The sequence below is a fragment of the Hetaerina americana genome, unplaced genomic scaffold, assembly GCF_022747635.1.
Source record: "Hetaerina americana unplaced genomic scaffold, ioHetAmer1.1.p SCAF_68, whole genome shotgun sequence".
NCBI classification, from domain to species: Eukaryota; Metazoa; Arthropoda; class Insecta; order Odonata; family Calopterygidae; genus Hetaerina; species Hetaerina americana.
Genome location: NW_027287294.1, coordinates 2,234,674 through 2,256,559, shown reverse-complemented (window position 1 = coordinate 2,256,559; position 21,886 = coordinate 2,234,674). Strand labels below are relative to the sequence as shown.

General features: G+C 40.4%; 1 long non-coding RNA gene across 2 annotated transcripts in view; it reads right to left on the bottom strand.

Annotated features, from left to right (window-relative positions):
• Nucleotides 1-2,262: 2,262 nt before the first annotated feature.
• Nucleotides 2,263-21,886, bottom strand: part of LOC139696118 (uncharacterized) — a 164,653-nt gene continuing 145,029 nt past the window's right edge. For both annotated transcript variants that reach the window (XR_011702584.1, XR_011702585.1), the window contains exon 4: nucleotides 2,263-2,390. This is a non-coding gene — a long non-coding RNA (uncharacterized lncRNA). The remainder of the gene's footprint in view (nucleotides 2,391-21,886) is intronic.

Sequence of the window (21,886 nt, the reverse complement as noted above, 5' to 3'; positions counted from 1 at the left end):
GATTAGGCTTTATTTCGTCAGAGATCCAAGGGGTTGCAGGAATTACTAATGAAATGGAAAGTTATGCAATAGATATGGGGTGAGAATCGATATATAAATAAAGGTTATGTGGTTTTCCAAAAAGACAAAGACCAAGTTAAATATAATACAACAAGGAGTTCACAAACCGGAGCATGTGGAACAGGTAACCTAATTTGGAAGTGTTCCTACTAAATACCTAAATGGTCTAATTGATGCTCGTCATAATAATCCCCAAGGATGCTTGAATCTCACGATAAGTCACATGACGATCTTCATTCTCTAGTTCTTGCACAGCATCAATATTTTCTGGTACAACGACTGATTTTGGACGACCTTCACGACTTTCGTAGGGGAGCGAACGGTTGACATGATGGAATTCGTTACACCAGCGTTTCACAGTGGGAAAGGATAGGGATTCATCGCCAAAAGTGGAAGAAGGTTGATCGATGCACTCCCGTCTTGATAATCGACGTCGAAAGTCGTAAAAAATCATCGCGCGAAAGTGTTCACGAGTTAACTACATTTTTTTGTTGACACAAAATTTTCAAGTCACTGCAAAGAACATAAGTTATGATCAAATGACAAAATGTTCTGAATAAAGATAGCGATAAAAGGGTCAAACTTTCATTTGGAAACATCAGATGGCTGTTAAAGCACTTAGCGTTGTCAAGGCTCAAAATATAAATAGCAACCCTCGTATGACGTGTTCACTTAAGAATGGTTTCACTGTACAGAGAGGAAAAAAGTTGCAAGATATTCAAAGAAACAAGGTTAACAGCATTAATTCCAACCATTCCTTGTTTGCTACCCCTCCAAAACCCTTAAAGGGTACAGGAGTGCCGCATGCTTCACTCTTTCATTCCGCCCAAGGGCAGAGGGCGTCGAGATTCCAATTCCGCGGAGAGTGAAAGTTTGACTTACATGAACGGACGTCTTTTAATAGAGTTGGAAACTTTAAAATTAAAGACATGAGAGGGTGGGGATTTAAGGGTTGTAACAAGGGTCTTCAGCCGTTATGCCAGGGGATACGCTGAGATGGGATATTGTCTGGAGATTTTAGTAAACGGTGAACATCTTTCAGGGATTTCTCTTTCGGAACGGCGTCAAAGGTATTTTAACTTTTAATATAACCTTTTCAAATTAAACCCTCAACGGATTAATCATTTTCTCTTGTATAAATCAAATAAAGGCGGTTGGGGTGGAAAAATATACTTATTTTGTAAGCATGGAAAATTGTAATAAATTACGTTACGAAGAACATTCAATCGCGTCAACACACAACAACCAATTAAAATTTGCATCTCACATAAAAAATTTGCATCTCACAATACTCAATCCGTTTCGGAGTTTGGATTGACAAAAATCGGTCAATGAAGTTGCGTACTACCTTAGAGAACATGTAATCTCACTCCAGAACAGTACTGCAGGAATGAACTCTTCCAAAATCAAACCAAAGAACCTTTCTCATGAATATGGGCATCAATATTGACATAGATGATGTGCAGTTTCGTGATTAATTTGGAAAAAATCTCACCTTTTATAAGACCAAAGAACATCAATCTATTGTCAATTCTGACTTTCAGTTATTTCAAGACGCAATGACGAACAATTTTGTTTGCAGAAATAGGGTATTATTACGCATTAAGCAGGCTCTAGAGTCGAAGATATTTAGGATATTTCCCAATTGAGAGGATTATTTTTTGGAGAGGAGGAATTTGAAAGTTCGCAGCAAAGGAAGCGGCAAACAGAACATATACTACGAAATAGATGGAGTTTAGAGTATTGACTACGACCGATCAAGTTAAATATTTGGGGGTAGTTCTAACATCACGCCTGAAATTTGGCAAAAATAATTAGAGAAAATCCGCCAGATTCGTTAAAAATTGAAATGATAAGAACACAAGTGTGACAGGTCTCTTAGGGGATTTAGGCTGGCAGCAACGTGAAGTACGAAGAGAGCAAGCAAGACCTAGACTTTTAGAAAGGTCAAGAACAAACGAGTTTAACTATGACACAAAAGGAATTATAATGGCCCCACACTACTTAGGTAGATCAGAGCACAAATATAAAATAAGGAAGACAGATTCCAGTACAGGTAGGTACAAATACTCATTCTTTCCCCGAACAATCAGAAATCGTAATAGTAAAAAAACCAAAGTCACTAAAGAAATATTTAAAATATTTAATTTACAAGCATTCAAAACTGTTGGTCCATAAACTAGGGTCCATAACTCCCGATGAATTTCATTTGCAGCCTACAATCCTTTTGCATACAAGAATCGTATGATAGAACAACGCACTTCACAGCTGGCGGGATGGACGATTGTCGCGGACATAGTTGTTTGCATGCACGGACAAGCAAACGACTTCTGAAACAAAAGAAATGCTGCTATAGATTCTCAATGAATCAAAGATGGCGCTGCAGGAGTAAAACTGTTTTCTGAAATGCCAATATTTAAATATAAGCAAACGGCCCTTAATTTATGAATATACCTCGTACAAGTCGGAACAAAATTGAACATTACAAATACATCAAGTATATTTGTAGGTGCATGTGTATGTTAGTTGGTAGTTTTAATGTTTGCATGTGTGTGGGGTGTTAGTGTTCTTACATGAATGTAAACCATGTTTTGTTCGTGGATTGTATAAATTTTATGGCTTTTGCATGCGGTTTTTTTCTCTGTCTTAATTACGGAAGGTGTCCTAATACCCCCCGCCACACGCCCTTGCGGCGGTTTGTGGGGTATTAAGTAGATGTAGATTATAGCCCATCAATGTGTAATATTCCGTTAGGCTTATTTCAAAATCCCAGTCATGGCAAACACAGAAATCAGGATTGTGGAAAAACTTTTAAAAAATTCATTTTAATATACTCGCATAAACTGCTCCCTGCTAACTTGCAGACAAATTTTAAATGGTGAACAATCAATTTCACGGAAACATTTTTTATTTCAATCGTATAATAGGCCAGGTTCATACAGGAGGGCTGACGTAACAATTTAAAATAACAATGGCAATATGGCCGAATGACACGTGATTTAGAACTTTGATCCTTCATTGTCATCTAGGCATCTAAAGTCTGTACTATCAAAAATTAAGACCGTCTAAATTATGAGACGCCATAGTTGCCCTAATCACGCAAAGCGTTTGAGGAATAATTAACAATAATACTCGGAAGTCCCTCTTTCAGGCCGACAATCGAGTCGGGAGAAGTGTTGCCAAATATCATAGGGCTGCGTTTTGAAACCGTTCGGGGGGCGCCTCCCCGCGGAGAACAGCCAAAGTATAATTTACGGGTGAATAACAGCGCCATCCCGGATGGGATCAAGCGTCTCTGGAGCGCCAAGGGAATTTCCATCCCCCTCCCTCCATCCCTAATTCAATCTCCGAAACCGTGAACTTCGTAAGGCCTCGGGACGTCACAAGCAATGAGCGAACGGAGAGATTTCACCGCGAGGGACGTAATTGGCTTCGAGAACACCGTTTCGCGGGGGTGGGTGGGGGCGGGAGGAGGCGGCGAAAGTTTAATCTATCGGTGGCAACAAGATCAGCTGGACCAGGAGGAGGCTGGGGGAAAGACGGGAAGATGGAGAAAAAACTAGAGAATTTTTAAGAGCGTTGCAAACTCGGGCTTCGAGTTAGAAAGAGTCCAAGGGAACAAGAAGTATATTTGAGCTATCGTAATCTATTAGTGGCTATGCTAGACACGACACCTTTTTACCCCGTAGACAGATGGCCTTGTACACTGCCGCTGCTTTCCCTCTGATATAGTCCAGGAAAAAAAATTATATAATCAGACACGGAACAAATACCCCAGAAATTCTTTCTGAAAGTAAAAAAAAAATATTCCCCAGACACAGCGCCACCACTAAACAAGAGATGGCTGTCAGAACTAAGATTAAGAATTCCTCTAAAACAAGAGTATTTTCTTTTCAATTTAAACACTGCTACGACATTAATAATCAAGTTCTTTTCCCAATATGCAACAGTGGTATTAGTGAACGCGAATACATAAATTAAATAGTATTCCAACCACAAAAGTAAATAGTTGACCGAATATATTTTAAATTATTTGGAATTAACAAAAAAGTGATTTCGCGACTTAGTATTTTATTTTCAATTGAATGCAATCTATTTTGCATGGGCTATAATGGAAGGCTCAATTAAAAGATAAATATTTCACCCAATAAGAAGCCATTCCTTTCATGATCAAGGAGAAAGTAACGGTATACATAAGAAATGACAACGCATAAAATTAGCGAAAGGTAATTTTCGATTTAATTTACATAATGTAACGAAACAATAGTCAGAATGTTTACTCATTAGTTTGGCTCGAGCTTGGTGGCGCTACTATCATTCATCAGAACTGGAAACCTTGGTAACTCGTCGCGTATGTTAGTAAACAAACAAAGCTATCATCGCAACCTAAACTAATGGTGACTTTATTTGAATCAAATATTAACGTAAGCATTAGGTATCACAAAGCCAACACCATTGAAACAAAAAATTAACATCTTTATCGCCTTGGTGAGTTTAAATTTACCAACTACGTTGGCATGATTATGTTTTCTTATTACGCTATATTCCTGGCGATTTTTTAAATAATAATTTTTTGGTTATTTACAAATAATTGAATTGATTTTTTTAACAAGAAATTATTTAATTTGCAATAAAATATGTTTTATCTTCCACAAGAATGACATAAAAATGTGAATATATAAAGCTGATGTAATTCCATGTGACAATAATCCTGGGTGCTGCATTGCAGTTAGTCACGCGTGCACAAAAACTAATGACTAAATTAATGCCGATATAGGTAAGAATATAAGAAGGGCAGACTAAAAAACTAATGCACAGATGCTTGTAGACCACAAACAATATGACCTTCAAAAGTACTACTTTTTGCATGTGGAAGTAACATTCCCCCTTAGCCCGCATGAAGAGGTTTGAGGTCGTTTCATTCATCCAGTGTATTTCGAGAGACGGAAGTATGGAGACGTGTTCTTGTGCTATGTCAACGCGAATTAAACAGCGTGCTGTTATTTTTAATTTTTAATTGCTGAAAGAGTGACCCCTACTGAGATTCTTCGTCGCTTAAAGGCTGTTTATCGTGACGATGCTGTTGGTAGGTCTACTGTGAATCGATGGGTAGTAACATTTCGTGGTTGCTAGCCTGGGAACCCCATAATTGTTGATGAAACACGCAGCGAACGTCTGATCACTGCCACAGACGATGAACATCGCAAACACCTCGAAGATTTGATTCAAAATGACCGGCGAATCATTCAAAGGTTGATCACAAACCTTATTGGTCGAGTGCGTTGTGTTAAAGTGGCGCCTGGCGCCAATATCTTGCAACACAACTACAACGCTCGCCCGATAACCTCGCGCGCAATTGGAGAGGCCCTGCGAAACCTGAAATTTGAACTGACTCCACACCCTCCTTCTTTCGATCTTGCGCCTTGCGATTTTAATTTTTTTCCTCGACTCAAGAGACACCTCAAGGGTAATCATTACACCTCGGACGATGAGGTGAATGCAACTGTCGATAACATTTTACCACCCATCAATTAACAGTTGACCTATAAATAGCAGCGTTACCATGAACAGCCTTTAAACGACAATGAATCTCAGTAGGAGTCACTTTTTCAGCAGTTAAAAATTCGATAACAGCACGCTGTTTAACTCTCGTTGACATAACACAAGAACACGCCTCCATACTTCCTCATAATATACTGGATGAATGTATCGGCCTCAAACTTCCGCATGCGTATTGAGAGGGGATGTTACTTCCAAATGCCACCAGGAGTGCTTTTGAAGTTCATTTTGTGGTCTATAATCATGTGTGAATTATTTTTCAGGCTACCCTCGCAACATCAAGCATTTGCGGTTGCAAATGTCCTTTTCTTGTTCCGGATGAAGGATTATTTTTCATACTGTATCTTCATAAATTGAATACGTTAACACACTATGACGTGAGCGTCGCGTCGTAAAAGGTTGACGTATTTAATTTTTGAACCGATGCTTCGCTTCAAAAATTGCTTCCGCTCAAAGGTAATTTTACGCCAAAATCACGAGTATCAATGAACTGATTCTTCACAAAAGGCGTTGTTTATTTATCGCATTAACAGGTTTCCAAATAAAAAATACATTAGCTAGTGTTACATGAATAATGTAATACATTTCAAATAAATTTCACAATGCGCTCAGTGGTTATCTTATTTTTTTTGTTTATTTGGTTATTTTATCTTATTCTTACATCGACAGCGATGGCGCCAGCTTCAATTATGCGAAATATTATTAATTCCTCAAGTCACTATCATTCGTAATAACTACTAATTTAATATCGGCTCCTTGTAGTTGTACGTGCACATCATTGTATTTAAACTAAAGAAATAAAGAAAATGAATCCTAAATATTTGCCGAAATTGCCAACTCCCTGACAACGGGCTGGGTCACGTGACATCGTTTTTCTCCGACGATGACGTTTGTGCCGCTTCCGGTGACGTCATGTCGTTCTCTATCTTTGTTGACTCTTCTGGACGATCCTCCTCGGAAAAGGTGAAGTAGGGTTAGGAATGAATAGATCACGAAAGATAGGTCACTTGGAAACATCGTTTAGTGACAAATTGTATAATACGAATGAGCTGGGCGGTTTTGCTCACGTAGTGATAACAGTTGACAGTAAAATGAACAAAGAGACATTTGAAGGAAGAATAAAAGTTTTGGGATGAAAAGATGAACCCTAAAAGTCATTAAAGAATTGGGTTGCAGTGACTCTCAGGACAAGAAATATTAAAATCCTGAACGAACAGAATATCTCGTTTGGAAACAGACATGCCTGTGACAGGAACAGAAGAAGTGCAGAGTTTGATTCAATAAGACAGAATCGTTGGATTTTAGAAATAATTTAAAATAAGGCCCTGCTGACATTTTTGTCTGCACCCACTTTTTCTGCCTTATTCGGATTTCCCCTAGCAAGTGCCTCAATTAGTCGACCATATTTTTAAAACTCCACCGTTTTGTCTTCCTCTCTCCCTGTCAAACTTATTTTCAATTCATACTTCTCTCTTAATCTACGCTCGTCCTCTTAACCCAAAGATCCAAGATTCCTATCCGTACAAAATTTTGCGCCACGTTTGGAAGTCTTTACTAACCTTTTCTTCACATACGAGGTCTATCCAATAAATGAGCAAACTGAGGCCATTAAAACTTTATTTTGCAAAGTTCAGTCTACATCGATTTTGTTCCCTTCAAAGTACTCTCCATTCGTTGCTATTCACTCTTTCCATCTTCTTCTCCACTGCTTAAAGCACCCTTGGAAGTACATCGATTTTGTTCCCTTCGAAGTACTCTCCATTCGTTGCTATTCACTCTTTCCATCTTCTTCTCCACTGCTTAAAGCACCCTTGGAAGTACATCGATTTTGTTCCCTTCGAAGTACTCTCCATTCGTTGCTATTCACTCTTTCCATCTTCTTCTCCACTGCTTAAAGCACCCTTGGAAGTACATCGATTTTGTTCCCTTCAAAGTACTCTCCATTCGTTGCTATTCACTCTTTCCATCTTCTTCTCCACTGCTTAAAGCACCCTTGGAAGTACATCGATTTTGTTCCCTTCGAAGTACTCTCCATTCGTTGCTATTCACTCTTTCCATCTTCTTCTCCACTGCTTAAAGCACCCTTGGAAGTCCTCGGCGTTTAGGCTTTTTAGTTTTCTTGCTTTATTGTCTTCCACATCTTCCCAGTGATATGTCCCCTCATCACATTTTTGCATTTTGGGAATAGGAAAAAAGTCGCAGGGGGCAAGATCTGGGGGAATAAGGAGGACGATCAAGGATCAAGGTGATTGAATTTTTTGCCAGAAACTGTGGCTAACAATCAATGCAGAATGGGCAGGTGCATTGTCATCCATCCATCATGTTCGCCTAAAATAGTGTACTGCGTTGATTTGCCTAAATTCAGTTCATCATCTATCATTCGGACAGTTTTTCGACGATTGGTAAGGACAAGGGACCGCACACGATCAATGCTGTCGTCAACACAGGTGGTTGAAGGTCGTCCCGTCCTTGCATCATCCGTGGCATCTTGTCGGTCATCTTTAAAACGCTTAATCTACTTGAAAAGTGATGTTTTCTTCAGAGCATTATCACCGTAAACAGCTGTCAACATATCGGTAATTTCCTGATAATTTTTACCACACTTCAGCAAAAACTTGATTCGTTGCTCCGTGATTTCGTCAATTTCCATTTTCGACAAACAGTTAAAACAAGGACAACAGAAACTAACATAACTGGCACAATACGCACACCTCGACGATCCGCCAAGAATAGACGGCTCATTGGGTCTAAGACAAACAGTGCCGCTAGTTATTGGGGCTATAGTCCGCGTCATGACCGCCAGAATGCACCAGTTCGCGTATTTATTGTATAGACTACTCATTTTCTCGGTGCATAGTTGCAAATTGGTTAATATTGACTATACCAATGGTAAAAAGGGTCAGATTAGGGAGAATTGGAGAAAAAATCCAAGCGAAAATCGAGAAATATTGTGTTTTAACGATACAGAAAACTCGGATTGCGGATAAAATTACCAAGTTTAAGGAGGAGATAAAATTTTAAAGTCTCTCTCACACACAATGCACGTCATATCAGGGATTTAAAGTAATTTTGTTTTATTTTCCGAACCCTAAAAACACCTTTCCTCTCCCTTAAACCATACCCTTTTCACCAAGTGCCTGCACCCCCTACCACGCACCCTTATTGTAGATCGCGGGATATTAATGTAAATGTAGAATTTGTAGATCTTTATGCGGCTGGTTTCAAAAAGTCTTAGGCGAAATAACACTCCTTCACGTGTCAACTACATAAAGGACTCAAGGAAGAAATTAATGTCCCGTAGATGGGGTGCGGGGGGCATGAAGTATTGCCGCGAACTCTTTCGCCGACGGGGTCAAAGGGAAAATGGGATCAAGGGGCGGGCGTCTCGGGAGGAGGATCCCGCTTGAGTAATTTGGTATCAGGGTTTTCATTTAAGGCTCTCGTGGGAAGGAGGAGATGAGGAAGTTTGATTGGACGGGAAAAGGCCCATGGGCAAGGATTAGTTCCCCCGTTTCGCCCTTTTAATAACCGCCGAAACAAAGGGCAAGTCTCTCCATGGAAACTCTTAATGGAAATAAAAATTTCTTTTAACGGTTTCCCTTCCCAAAATGCACTTCGGTGAAGTTCGCACAACGCATTCGTGGCGGCGCGCGGGAGGTGGGCAAGGAGGAGTCCCGCGGAAGGTGGGGGAATGAATGAATATTCAAGAATCCGAAGCCGCGGAATAAATACTCCAAATGTACGGTCCTTGCAATTAGCTGCGACTTCCATTACATCACGAGCTGCAGTGACAGAGTAGTTATGCGTGGTCGTCTCCCATTGGAAAAGCCAAAAAGGAAACGAACAGGTATTGAAGGAAATAAGAAAATAATACAGAAAGTACTTTAACATTGTTATCGTTTTCATAAATTTCTACGTATTTATGTTGGATGGAAAGAAGGGAGAAGGGATGTGTGTGGAATTGAGGAGGGGAATTATTTCAATGTAACAATTTCAGAGTGTAAAAATCATTCGCCTTGACCGGGATTCCTAATTGAATTCTTCGATGTCCGGTCAAGTGCTTTAGCCACTTAAGCTATGACGCATCGATAGCTTAACTGGCTAAAGCACTCGACCGGACATTGAGGGATCGGAGTTCGAATCCCGGTAAAGGCGAATGATTTTTACACTCTTAATTTCTTGAAATGAAATGCATTTTAGCGGATGACTACGTTAAAAGTCACTGTTGCGGTATCTCCTGCATTTACTTTGGAATTTGTCAAAAGGGATTATTGAAGTGTGTATGGAGAATGTATAGTTATGAGAAGCAAAGAAGTGTATCGCTGTACCGGAATATATATTTTGCGCCCCATCCAAAACCTTAATTTCAACAAGTAAGAACTACGAGTATACTCGTATATACATGTATACACGTACATGAAAATATATATCTTATGTACGCATAAATACATAAATACACCCTAACACATACACACACACGTATATATATATATATATATATATATATATATATATATATATATATATATATATATATATATATATATATTTCGTAGACGTTACACGGAAGTGCCGAATAGTACAATACACAGTAACACACAATATAGAAACACAAAAAAAAGAAGAACACACACGTATTTTCTTGATATTTCGACGGAAACAATCCGTCTTCATCTGAAGATATAGAAGTAATGACTGCTGGAATTGCTGAGGTGAGGGGTGCGAGAGAAAGGGAAGGGGTCCAGGGGAAGGGGAGAACGGGAGGCGGAGGAGGGGTGAAAGGAATGGTTGGGGAGAGGAAAGGGAGAGGGAAGGGGTGGAATTGACACAAAATCGGAAAATAGAACAACATGCTCACCGCAACTATTGCAACATACGAGACCCATGTTTCAACCTACAAAGTATTGATCAAGACCTCTCAAGTCGAAACAAAGGCCACGTACACAAAAACTCATTCGGAAAAACACAGTGTCCCCCCCCCCCCCCCGATATGCTTTACTTCCACAAAGTAACAATTTTAGGCCACTTCCATCAGTGAACGACATTGAGGCCCGGATGCTGATAGGCCATACAGATGTAAATGAATGCCATTTCAAGAGTTTTTAATTCTATAGGGTTATCGGATGTGGGAAGGGACGCTAGGACGGAAACATTGTAACACTGGTTGAAAGGGGTATTATGATGGGAAGCATGGAAATTGTTACTTTGTGGAAGTAAAGCATATCGGGGGGTGGACACTGTGTTTTTCCGAATGAGTTTTGGTGTACGTGGCCTTTGTTTTGACTTGCGTGGTCTTTATCAATACTTTGTAGGTTGAAACATGAGTCTCGTATGTTGCAATAGTTGCGGTGAGCATGTTGTTCTATTTTCCAATTTTGTGTCAATTCCACCCCTTCCCTCTCCCTTTCCTCTCCCCAACCATTCCTTTCACCCCTCCTCCGCCTCCCGTTCTCCCCTTCCCCTGGGCCCCTTCCCTTTCTCTCGCACCCCTCACCTCAACAATTCCAGCAGTCATTACTTCTATATCTTCAGATGAAGACGGATTGTTTCCGTCGAAATATCAAGAAAATACGTGTGTGTTCTTCTTTTTTTTGTGTTTCTATATTGTGTGTTACTGTGTATTGTACTATTCGGCACTTCCGTGTAACGTCTACGAAATATATATATATATATATATATATATATATATATATATATATATATATATATATATATATATATATATAAATAATGTATAACACTTAGCACTAGTGGACACAGACAAAAACACAGAAACACACAAAAAAGAGACTCACTATTTTTCGAATTTTCGGTGGTCGTTGCCACCTTTATCAAGGCAGAGAGGGACAGAACTGAAGGGAATACGAGGGCTGGAGCGATGGATGGAAGGTTAAGGTGGGGAGAGAATTCCGGAGAGACGGGTTTGGAGGGGCAGCGTAGAAGGGTGGGGAAAATTTAGAAGGTGATGGGGGTGGAAGGGGGATGAAAATATAATTAGAGCAGGGTAATTAGTGCCTAATATTGATTCTTGGCCAGTTCCAGGACTCCAAGAGCCAGGTGAAGGATTGCTCTTATGTTTTCAGTTTCAGAGGAGGATCAGAGGGTGGGAGGGATGCTATGATGGATACACTATAGCATTTATCAAAGGGAGTGTTGTGTTCGGAGGCGTGTTTGGGGATAGGGAGCATATCAATTAAGGAAGAGTTTTTGCATGAGGCTCGGTGGTTGTTGATTCTGATATTGAGGGGTGTGGTGGTCTGCCCAATATAATAGGCAGGGCAAAGTTGGCACTTCAGCAGGTAAACTACATTGTTAGATGTGCAAGTAGAGGAGGGAATTGGTGGGAGAGAGTTAAAAAGCGGGTGGGAGAGCAATGGTATTTTGGTTTTGAAAATAGGGCATGTTTTGCATCTGGGTTTATTGCATGGCGTTGGAGTGGTTTTAGGACGGGTTGGGTATTTAAGGAGTGGATTTGTTGATTTGAGGAGATCGGATAGGTTGGCGGGGCGTTTGAAAGTAACTGAGGGGCATTTGGGAAAAAGGTTGGCGGTGGCATTATGATTTTTTAGGATAGGGTAGAGGTCTTTTAGGATTCATCGTATAGATTCTAAGCCCGGGAAGTATGTTGTGAAAATTGAGAGAGGGTGGGGTTCCGCGGTGGAGGAAGGTTTGGGAGTGTACGCATGTTTTCGGATTCTTTTGTTCAGGAGGGATTCGGGATAACCTCTTTTGAGGAGGGAACAGTGTAGACTTGAAAGGAAATAATCAAGGGAATCAGGGTCACTGCAAATTCTGTGTCCTCCTATGGATAGGGAGTAAGGAATGGAGCGTTTTGTGTGATATGGGTGGCAACTACTGTAGTGTAAGTATTGCTGTTTGTTTGTGGGTTTAATATGTACAGAGGTGTGAAATGTTTGGTTTCTTAATGTAACATTTACATCCAGGAAGGTGATTTGGGAGGAGGAAACTGTAGAACTGAAGGAGACAGAGGACGAAGCATTGAGGTCGGAAATGAAAGCTTTCAGGGAATCGCTTTAATCACTCTTTTTTTCACACGATTCGAAGGAACTTTGAAAACACTACAAGTGGAAGGTTTCTTCTTCTTCTTACTTCGAAACCTTTTCTTGCGACGAAGAGGTTCCTTGTCAATTGTCTCTCACATTTCCCCGGGTACCGTTAACCTGTGATCAAAATAATTAGGCTAACGTTTCCAAGATTCAGTCAAATGTATGCCATTAATGCACAACGTCTGTTTTTGAGATGATTATCCGACATTTACACAAATTTACTCCTGATATTATTGCTGCTGATCGTTGCCCAAGTATAATTGATGGTTGATAATTAATCTATTCAAATAACAATTCTCTATACGCAAAATATATGATTAGCAAGGATGAAATTGCGGTGCCAGTTACTCGTGATTTCTGTTGTCCTTGTTTGTAGTATTTGCCGAAAATGGAAATGGTCGAAATCACGGAGCAACGAATAAACATCAAGTTTTTTGATAAGTGCGGTAAAAGTTATCAAGAAATTACTGAATGTTGACAGCTGTTTACTGTGATAATGAATGCTCTGAAGAAAACATCCGTTTTCGAGTGGATTAATCGTTCTAAAGATGGAGGAAAAGACGCCACGGATGATGCAAGGCCGGGACGACCTTCAACCACCTGTGTTGGCGACAACATTGATAGTGTGCGGTCCCTTGTCCTTACCGATCGTCAAAAAACTGTCCGAATGATATCTGATGAAATGAATTTAGGAATATGAACAGTGCACACTATTGTAACCGAACATGATGGATGGATCCTTCGCCATGGCAATGCAACTGCACATTCAGCATTGATTGTTCGCCAGTTTCTGAAACAAAATTCAATCACCTTGATCCTTGATCACCCTCCTTATTCGCCATATTTCGCCCCCTGCGACTTTTTCCTATTCCCAAAATGCAAACATGTGATGAGGGGACATCACTGGGAATATGTGGGAAGACAAAATAAAGCAAGAAACGACGAGAAAACTAAAAGCCTAACTGCCGATGACTTATAAGGGTGCTTTAAACAGTGGAAAAGAAGATGGAATAAGTGCATAGCAACGAATGGAGAGTATTTAGAAGGGGAAAAATATTTGTACAGAGTAAATTTTCCAAATTGAAGGTTTTTATGGCCTCAGTTCGCGTATTTTATTGGACAGGGTAATATTTTCGCAGCTGTCTTAAAGAATTATTGCCTTCATTTTATTTATTTTATATATTGAGGAACGTTTGACATGCACCAATTTGCCCGTGTTCCTCCCTTAACGGAGCTGTCTAGTGCCCTCAAGATTTCGGTATTCAAGGGAAAAATAAGGTTTCCGTTGACTTTGTAAAAGGGTGCGCTCCGAGACGGATTGGGGAGAGGAGGAAGTGGGGAGAGAGGGTTCAGTCCAGTCACCGAGAGGTCAACCTTTGCCCTCGGGGGCCGAGTCGAAAGTTAAGGGGCTGAAAATTAAATCTGCGACCCGGAGTCCCAGCGTTTGCCTGTTCGGAAGGGAATTACAAGTCCAGGAGGGGGAAGTAGGGTGAATTTCTTGGGACGTGAGAGAACTAGAGGGCGGACACGGGAAAACCGAAGGGTTAAACGGGTGCCTATGCGGGACAAAAAAAGTTGATAATGTCTTAGTTGAAAGTCTCTTCGGCCATTATTCTTTTGATTTCCTTCCTACGCAAATACAAAGACTTGAAAAGAAATCTTTTTGTTGAATTAAATCTTAAAGAATGGGAATCATGAAAGAATTGCGAGTGTAAATGGTGAAACAATTGAAAAAACTAATAATTACTTTCGTAGATCCTGGGAAAATATTTGCCAAGCAGGTAGAATAGATAAAACAAGAAAAGGGTGCAAGAACATACATAAATGGTACCCAGCAAGCCACCGCTAGGGTGTATGGTAGGGGGTGATTACACTACAGGCTTCTTCTGGCAGAAAACACTTTTTCGCCCAGCGCGCGGTCGGGCAATGTTATTCTGATCCTTTATCGTTTCTGGAAAAAATGGCATCTTAACTTTATCTGTTCTACACATAATCTCTCTAATTTTATTAGCATGTTCTCTCCTACCGTAGTGCGATGGGGGTAATAATACATTTACAACATCACTGCTAAAGAGACCTCCTTCCAATTAACGCAAGAATCTGTAATTTAATCTCCGCTCCTCGAGTGATTCTCAAACCTAGCTACTCTATTATTTTAGATACGCCACTAAGTTTATCATAACAACATTTTACAAATCTATCTCCTCTACGCTGCACGCGATCCAATTGTTCGGCAATTAATCCAACTTTGTGAGGATTTCATATATTTGCAACATATTCCAAATGAGGCCTAGCCAACGAGAGTTAACATTCCTTTTTGACCTTTTAATCACATTTCACTGGTACTCTTTTAATAAATCCTAATCTTTTGTTAGCTTGTCCACATATTACCCGCATGTGTTTCACCCAGGAGATATATGGAGTGAGGGTAACGCCTAGGTATTTAATCGAGTTTATCCAATACATTTGGGTATTACTGATGCAATAAGCGTCCAGCAGGGAACTATGAACTCTTATTCCAAAAAATCATCTTTCTTTTTAATTTAAATTCCAATTGGCAAGTGTCACGCCACCGTCGTATAGCCCTAAGGCCATATGCCAAGAATACTTTATCCGCGGGAGTACAAGTATACACACTGCATTGTTGGCAAATAAACTTATCCTTCTACTAATGCCCTTATTATTGAATGATAACAGTAAGGAATTCTGGGAACTTGCATGAAATGTTTCATGAAAAAATGAATGTGGTCTAAAAGAGTGAAGTGGCGGCATTTAGAAGCTTGATCCTCTGAACATTAACCAATGGATGCAAAAATTAACGCGCGTTGGGCGGAATAACCGTTATTTCCAACTAAAGTACATGGACTTATTGAGGACTGTATGGGGTTAAAATAAAGAATAAGGGATTCGGTGAGAAGGAGGGATTTGATCACGCGATAATGTTTGCTTCGTAGTGCGTGCGTTCGTCGTAACCCTTTATTGTACGACCGCGGTAGAGTCATGCTCTGATAAAATTATTCTAGGGTGTATTCACCCCCTGCCACACACCCTGGCGGTAGATTGTCAGGTATATATAAATAAATAAAATAAATAAATCATTTGGATGGAATTTGCCAGTAATAGACATTTTTGAAAGCGGTTAAGATCGCTGGATTGTTCATATATAGGAAATGGACGATAGTCGATTTCACAAATAGATCCATTGCTGTAATTAAATTTGGCAAGGTTCCTCAAAGTTTAAATTATTGCCGATCGCTTTAGGCACAAGAGCGTAATTGTTGAGATTATTATACTTCAACGATGATGACTTCAACGATGATGTTGTGAAGACAAAATTGATCGACAATAACAATAAAAAATTCAAAATATTTCCTAGACCGGGGGTTGAACTCTGGATCTTTCCCCTTGCCGGGCGGATGCTCTAACCACTCGAGCTATCTAGGAAACGTAAGGTACACTGAGATTAGCGGGTCTTAAATAGTAATTAAGTGCCCCGATTCTTAGGCCAAGAGATGGCGTCAGGGGGCAGTTTCACCCACCAAAGGAGAAATAGAAAACACACTAAAGGAAAGGGCAGTGGGTAAGCAATCATGCAACATCATAAAGGATAGGAACAGTACGTTTAGTGGCACATATAGCCAGAGGAAAGAGATGAGCCACATTGGCCTAATACACATTCAAACACCCGCGATATGGCGAACAAATATTCAGTCACATGGAAATAGATAAAAGGAAAAGGGATAGGAACACATAGAAAGGACGACCACAGGCACAAGCGCAAGAATATTTCCTTGACCGGCGCTTGAGCAACGGATCTTTCGACTTTCCCGATGCCCTAGCCACTTGAGCTATCGAGGAACGCACATATATCGTGTTCACCTTTCTTATTCCTTTCCTTTTATACCCTTTACCCCTTCTTGACTTGTGGCATTAGCCAACTAAGTTCATTTGTACTTTGTTTAGAAAGGTAAACTGTTGACGGCTATTGGAGTTTTACATTCATTTAATATATCTGGTATAGCCTAAAAAGTACGGAATTGATTTTTACGAATAACAGGAAATATATATATATATATATATATATATATATATATATATATATATATATATATATATATATATATATATATATAAAAGGCTTAACCATCCTAGAGGAAGTGTGGTAAATGACATCGAGCAGAAAATTGTGGCGTAATAATTCCGCAGAGCACAAAAGTGAGGGTGGGAACATTAGGACGAACTCTTCCATGTTTCGTTGGAGAGCCTTAAGAAGTTAAGTGCACCTGCGAATAAAACTGTGTTTTACGAGCACATTATCGTCGCCCTGAGCTCGACCACGCTGGGGTAGACTTCACCATAAAATAGCCCTCGGCCTCCCTCCCCCCTCACTCTCCTCACTCTTAGTTACTTCGCCAGGAAATGTTGTGAGGGTCAGAAGACATCCAAAATGAAGACCAGATAGGAGCCCTAAATGTGTCTAATCTCGACTTCATTTGCGTGGAAACAACTTTGAGTTTCCCGGGGTGTGGAACCGTAGCCGAGTCGATGGACCGGTGAATTCAACTACATCCTCTCTTCGGATACCCGCCTCGCCCAACGCCGTGTATTATTCAGGCATGGAGTTCTTAAGCAGCATCTTGAGCGGATCGTTCCGCACCAACGGTCTTCATTTTGATTATATTCGTGTATATTTCCAAAGATATAATTCTAATCCTCATCAAATTCACAAACAGTTGCCGGGAAATGCATAACACGACATCTTGGAAATGGTATTTATCGGGAATTCAATAACATTTCCTATTATTGCCGTGAATACATCATTAACGAAGCGATTAAATATTTTATGAATCAAAAAACATACTTTGTTATATGATATCGTTTGCATAATCCTTAATGTGAACTAGTTTTTTGCTTTATCTCATAAATGACGTGGAGGAGGAAGAGCTATAGATTATTTTCATTTTATAAGATGTAAAAATAGGTTTTTATGGTCTGCATCTACCCAAAACGTACCTTGAACGGTTGACTACGGTTAAATTATAGAGATCGTGTTTCTTTATCACGCTAAAATCGCAAATCACAAAGAAAATAGTACCTGAGATCTTAAGGGATACCGGGAAAGGAACCAGTTCCTCCTCATAGGCGTTTGAATTTCACAACCATTTAGGGCTTAGTACGAGATGTTCTAATGAGTACGAAATGACCCCCATCATCTATCAAAGCCAAACGTTCAGTTTCTGCAGAAGTTTCAATACGAAGGTTGCTATTTATATTTTCACCCTAATGATGAAAAGACAGTAATTTATTGTTGAAAATGGCTTTGTTGTATTTCGAAGTATTCTCTACGATAATCAACACACTTTTGCATACGCTCGAACCAATTTTCTTAACACTTTTTCCACTCCGATCGAAGTACCTCCAAAACATGGTTTTTGAATGCGTCAACGGCTTCTTCAGGCACCGGAAAACGTTGGCCAAGCAAATTTTTTTCTTCATAAACGGGAATGAAAATAATTCATTTGGAGCTAAATCAGGGCAGTGCGGAGATGACCAAACAATTCGACGTTTTGGCCAGTCAAATAGGTACTAGTTGTTTCAGCCGATTTGTGAGAGCTTGCATTTTTATGATGAAGAATTCTCCTTCGTCGCCGCTTCTTTTTTCACATTTCACCAAGCACTTCTGGCAAACAAATTCTCGTGTACCATTCAGAATTCGTTCAAGCATCCTTTGGTGGTGCTTTGAAATCTTGGCTTGCACATTTCGAAAACGGGTGGTTGATCTATATTTATTGTCAATAAAAAGTGTCATACAGGTCTCCTAAAAACAATATTTTTTTGCCAATGATTTCATTTCAGATTTCATTCGACCCGACTCGAAGAAAATGCGATCGGGGAATGGACCGACTCCCGAATGCGAGCAACACGTCATTCCTCGGTAAAGAAGCCTGGAGGAGGGAGGGAGAGAGAGAGAATATATAATCCTTCGCTCGGCCTTGAAATGATCTGGTGATGTCACGTCGACCCCCGGAAGAACGTTTTTGGGTCGAAAACTGCAGCCGGGAATATTACCGATAAGTCAAGCTTCATCGTGGCTGAGAGACAGCCTTAGGAGTCATTCATTTCTTCCCCTGACACTTAGCCCTTTGGGGGAGGAGGGAGGGAGGGAATATTCGTCCGTAAGTCACGTTCGTTCATATCCACACACACACACACACACACACTATTTCATTCTCTCATCTCTCCTCCATGCGCGCGAAGGATACTTCCGCCGAAATCATCCGTGTTCATGCTTGCCTTTAATGCCTCCGCACCCTTCTGGGGTATGCAAGGTCGAAAGGATCCCGTTTTGAGTTATCTCCGAGAACACACTCCCTTTCATTAAATCCCAACGCAAACCCGATTTTTTAATGTCTCGTTGAATCTTATCTCTAGTTGATGTGAACGTTTAACTTAATCTGGAGATTAGCGACAAGTCCAATTATTTAAACAAATAATGTAGCCCATTCGAGAGTGTAAATATTGTCACCGTAATAACAGGGACTCTTGCAATTTTCCGCTAAATTAAGATTTATTTTCGACTAGTTTCGATGTGCTGCATCATTTTCAAAAAATGGTTTCAAATCGAATCTAGTCGAAAATAAATCTTAATTCAGTGGAAAATCGATTGAGTTTTCGCCCATGTTAATATCGAACAGTTAGACCACATCACACTTGAATCTGTAATTTATGTTGTAACCGTAGTTACTCTCACGAGGGTTGGCTGGAAACTAAGGCCCACACACTTGTAGACCACAAACAAATTGATCTTCAGAAACTCTCCTGGTGGCATGCGGAAGTAACTTTCCCCTCAACACGGATGAGCAGGTTTGAGGCCGTTACATTCATCCAGGGTATTTTGGGGAAGTATGGAGGCGTGTCCCAGTGCTATGTCAACGCTAGTTAAACAGCGTGTTGCTATCGAATTTTTAACTGCGGAAAAAGTGACTCCCACTGGGATTCATCGTCGTTTGAAGGCTGTTCATGGTAACGCTGCTGTTTATAGGTCAACTGTTAATTGATGGGTGGTAAAATTTCGTGGTTGCGAGCTAGAAAAAGTTCAAAAGACAAATATCCGCAAAAACATTTCTTTTGACTGTGATTTGGAATGCTCACCGAGTTTATTTGACCCATTTTCTGGAACGTGGGACTACGGTAAATCTTCTCAGTATATACAGATTAAAATGCCTCCGAAATCGAGTGCGTTGTGTTAAAGACAGCATGGCGCATTTAATCTGGCAACATGACTACAGCGCCCGTTCGCATACCTCGCGCGCAACTGGAGAGACTCTGCGAAACATGAAATTTGAAACTATTACACACCGTCCTCATTCCCCCGATCTTACGCCTTGCGATTTTTATTTTTTCTTCAATTCTAAATGTCATCTCAAAGGTAATCATTACACCTCGGACGATGAGGTGAAGGCAGCTGTCAAGTTCTGGTTTCTGGAGAAAAGTCGGAAGAGTTATTAAGTGACGGAATGAAAAAACTTGTTACACGTCGGGAGAAATGTGTTAGCCTTAACGGTGACTATGTTGAAAAATAAATATGTGATTTTGAAACTTAAAAATTATACTTTAATTTACTTTTCGCCCAATCTTACTATTTGTTTTTGTTTCTGGTCTACAAGCATGTGTTCATTACTTTTCAGCCTACCCTCGTACATCGTCTGGCAGTCATTGAGCAGTTTAATGGTATATTTTGAGCTTATTTCGACGTAAAAAAACTGAGTTTTAGTCTTAACTGGAGGTAGAAGTTGAACGTCCAGGTACAATGAGAGATTATAAAACCTGGCGTACCGGTCATAGCAGGGTCGTTGGAAAAATATGCAGACACTCAAAGACAATACTTTGAAGAATTTTAAGTGTTAATGGAAATATGTTCAATAAATTATTTTCAAAAATAATTTCGTTTATTTCCGGAAGGCACCCTGTATGTTCGCATGACATTTCGGAAAATGAGGTACCAACGAAAGCCGATGCACGACACCTAAACGCACAAACGTATGTAAATTCGAATAAAAATGCATATGCACCATTCTTTCGCCTTTCGAAAAATGTTCCCTCCCAACCAGGATACCAAAAAAGAACTGCTTTGATATTTCCCCGTTACTTTTCAGGATTTAGTGCCAGTGTGAGAACGGCGCATTAGACGGGGAAGGGGGTTGGTTGAGGAATATAGTATGGGTGGGTGTTCGCAAATGCTTACGCGATGGCTTTTTCATCCCCGTCCATTCGGAGGTGGGAGATGTCGCACGTGACCGTGATCAATGTTCCCTCGTTCGGAACTCCTCGTGAAAAAAAACAAAAAACTCAACCCATGCACCGCCACTAGAATCACACAAACACGCACACACACTTGCAAAAGAACATGCAAAACCACATTTTATCGCGTGAGAAAACTATTACTCTTCATTCGCGCCACCGGAGTAAATTACTAGAGAGAGAGAGAAAGAGAAGGATATAAAGAGAATGGCGGGAAGAAAGAGAGAGACATTTCTATTACGACCATATGTCTTGGTTATTTCTCCTTATCTTCTGTCACTCCGCCATCATCATCCTCCACTCCCTCCTTCCACACAAACGGTTTGACTGCGTTCAGATTGATTTTCATTCCGACCTGACCTACTAAAGTAAGGGGAGAGGAACAGTCGCCGGCTCTCCCTCTCTCTTTCTCTACCTCCCTCCCCATTTCTCCCCCCACTGTCCGCATCAGTCAACCCTCCGTCTTCCGTCCACCACCCTCCCCTCCCCACAACCCCCAAATTTTCCTCTTACGCTCCTGAGCAGGAGAGGACGACGTCTCCTGGGTAGGCGAGAGAAATTTGGCAATTCAAAATTCGAAACTTTTTGGCTTTAGGTCGGAACAATTAATTCTCGAATAAATGCATCCACACAGTACCCTGAAAGATACCCAAAAGGCATGTGACAGGTAGGGTAAGGTCACCAGATTTAGGCGACTGAATAGATTGAGCTGAAGTGTTTGAGGGGTAGTGGATCGTAGCTTGGTTCATCAAATGTAGTTTGCTCATTGTTTAATCTTTTTTTTTGTGGTGATCGCGAATCATAGGAGATAAGAAATCTCTGCTGCTGAATTCATCAAAGCTCCTCAAACTATCTCCCCCTATTTTATCCGCATTGGTACAATCTTCCGTTTAAATGAT